The 2,883-nt window shown below is 40.2% G+C and overlaps 1 long non-coding RNA gene across 1 annotated transcript; it reads right to left on the bottom strand.

Annotated features, from left to right (window-relative positions):
* Positions 1 to 472: 472 nt before the first annotated feature.
* LOC142258113 (uncharacterized) lies at positions 473 to 2,883 on the bottom strand. Its single transcript, XR_012727712.1, has 3 exons — positions 2,863 to 2,883; positions 1,301 to 1,330; positions 473 to 1,147 (listed from the first exon to the last, which is right to left on the bottom strand). It is a non-coding gene; the product is annotated as an uncharacterized LOC142258113 (long non-coding RNA).

Raw genomic sequence — 2,883 nt, 5'->3', positions numbered from 1 at the left:
AAAATATACTATATATACAGAAACTTGTACATTAAATATAAATAAAAATATACAACAGTATATCTGTACGGATATTGTGTGCTATATATATATATATATATATAAAAAGATACATACATTTTATACTGTATATACAAAGAAATGTATATTTTATATACAGACACATGTAGTACATTATATATAGATGCATATATTATATGTCCAGACCCAAATATATTTAAAGACACACATTATTCATATACCTGCCCAAACTATATATACACACATCAGTCATGCACATCTCGCTTGTTACACATTAGCACATGGAATATACATACATAATTTATAGAAATGTTTACGACACACTACATATATAAATACAAAGTAAGTACGGTATATATACTACACATATATATATATATATATATATATATATATTCTTATTCAGATACATTTTCTGAATAGGTGCAAAAGAATAAAGAGTCCACACGTGATGATGACTGCATCGTGATAAGTATCACCATATATATAGTGCAGATTTTTGGAGCAATCATTGGGGATCTCAGGACCCGGAGCCCAACACATCTGCTCCATATAATACTGACTATAGTAGTTATTGTTACTCACCTGTCCTGGCTCCAGCGTTGGTCTTTTTCCTCCTGACATTACTTTCTCTGGTCTTATAGATCTGCTAAGGCAGAATCGTCCATGGACCTTGTGAAAAAATTCAGCAATGCTATATTGTTCAGTCAGCTCTGCTATATCGTTTAGTCAGCTCTGCTATATCATTGAGTCAGCTCTGCTATATTGTTGAGTCAGCTCTGCTATATCGGTGAGTCAGCTCTGCTGTTCCACATTGCACTTTCTCCATCGCTGGTCCAGTCCGGCTGTAGAATCGCTGATGTATCTCAGCCCGGCTACACTGGCTCCTCATGACGGAGTCTTCCTCGCTGCCTTCTGGATTTCAAATTTATAACGTTGCCTCGATTCTGCTGATGAAGTCCTGTGGCTCCAGTTCTTCTCCTCCTGTGGCCGTCCGGTCACTACAGTCTCGGTTGTTCCTTCTTGACCAGTCTACGGCACCAGCCTCATCTGTCCATGATGAAGTACAACTGCTCATCTGACCCAAGGGCTTGAGATATCCACCTCACCAGGAGAGACGCAACACCTATCATTAAAATGAAAAATAAAATTAAATGTTAGGTTTTATTAGAGAACCCCCTTTATTATTTAGGGGTAAATGGTGGAGTTCTGAACTTCACCACAATCTCCCCCTCAGATACACAATGTGTGAATCAGAGATAAGTGAGGAGCCTCATACCTGGACTTGTCTTCTTCAAGCTGACGAGCTCTAGTGACACAAAATGGTTCAGGATTAGAATCTTGGACATTCTGGACCAATTGTGATGTCATACGAGGTCATGTGACCTGTGATGTCATGTGCTTTGTGATGTCATGGGACCTGTAATGTCATATGCTCTGTGATGCCACTGCTGTTTTATGTATTAAGTTTCCAAGATTAAGGAAAAATTCTGTTAATAAAAAAATTATTACTGTCTACAAATAATCCCCGACATCATGTATAATTGAGTCATGATGCAGTCAAAACTGAAATGTTTAAGAAGTCGCTGTTGTTTTTTTTCATAAATCAATAGTACATGTAAAAATAAAAAACTATGTGATATATCTTATTAGGGAAATCCATTAATTCTCCAATAGGATTAATCTTTATTCTCAAAATTCTAATTTCATTGGACACATACTTTCCCATTACTGAGATAGGAGATGACAGTTGGTGCTCAGAAAGATCTATGGAGATCTGTAACTGGGAATCAGGAGAACTGGAAACATGTCTGACTCTAGCTCCTCCCTCTGCCTCTAGCTCCTCCCCCTGCCTCCAGCTCCTCCCTCTGACTCTAGCTCCTCCCCCTGCCTCCAGCTCCTCCCTCTGCCTCTAGCTCCTCTCCCTGCCTCCAGCTCCTCCCTCTGCCTCTAGCTCCTCCCTCTACCTCTAGCTCCTCCCCTGCCTCCAGCTCCTCCCTCTGACTCTAGCTCCTCCCCTCAGAACTTTATGAGCACCAACTGACATCTCCTATCTCAGTAATGGGAAAATCTGCCTTCAATAAATACAGATTTTAACCATGAATTTGAGAATGAAGATGAATCCAGAAGAATACAGCAGATTTCTCTACAATTTATTAGAAAGTTGCTTATTTTCATGTGATCTATTGATTGATGAAATAAAACTTATAATGACGGTCACTTGTAACATTTCGCCCCTTTTATTTTAATCCCTATCACCGGCTGCTCTATGAACTAAAGGGAAACACAAGACTCCATTCTGCCATTCCTGACTACAATAACCTGCAGGTTCCAGGTCATCCCCTGATCCGACAAGACCAAGACAGCTGATAACAGAGAACAATAGCATTTTGCAATTACATTTATGTTAGGAAAATGCTGTTTTGATAACATTAATGGCAAAACACCCAAAAATGGAGGTTTCCCATCTGGAGCAGCCGGGGCTATATGCTTTTATAGGAGCCTATGATTGTCATCCGTGGAAACAATAACCGATTGCTCAGGGTTTCTCAGACCAGTAACATGTGAGCGGCAAGTCCTCATTTCTGGAAGGTTTGTGCAGATGGGGTGACCCCTGTACGGCCGGGTTACACTGACATAGTAGAGCACCAGATGGACATATGTTACATACAATCAGGTCTGGAACATTTCTCTGACGTCTTTCCATTACAGAATCATTATGATAATTTCAGCAGAGAACTCACCATACAGGGATTTTGGGTAATTGATGCCGTTCTGTGTCCCCCACTAACCCCCCGCTACACAATGTATGGTTGAGATCTTGAGTGAGGAGCCACCTACCTGGACTTGTTCCCTTCCGGC

This window comes from Anomaloglossus baeobatrachus, chromosome 12, assembly GCF_048569485.1.
Source record: "Anomaloglossus baeobatrachus isolate aAnoBae1 chromosome 12, aAnoBae1.hap1, whole genome shotgun sequence".
Classification (NCBI taxonomy): domain Eukaryota; kingdom Metazoa; phylum Chordata; class Amphibia; order Anura; family Aromobatidae; genus Anomaloglossus; species Anomaloglossus baeobatrachus.
This window is presented reverse-complemented; position numbering and strand designations above follow the sequence as displayed.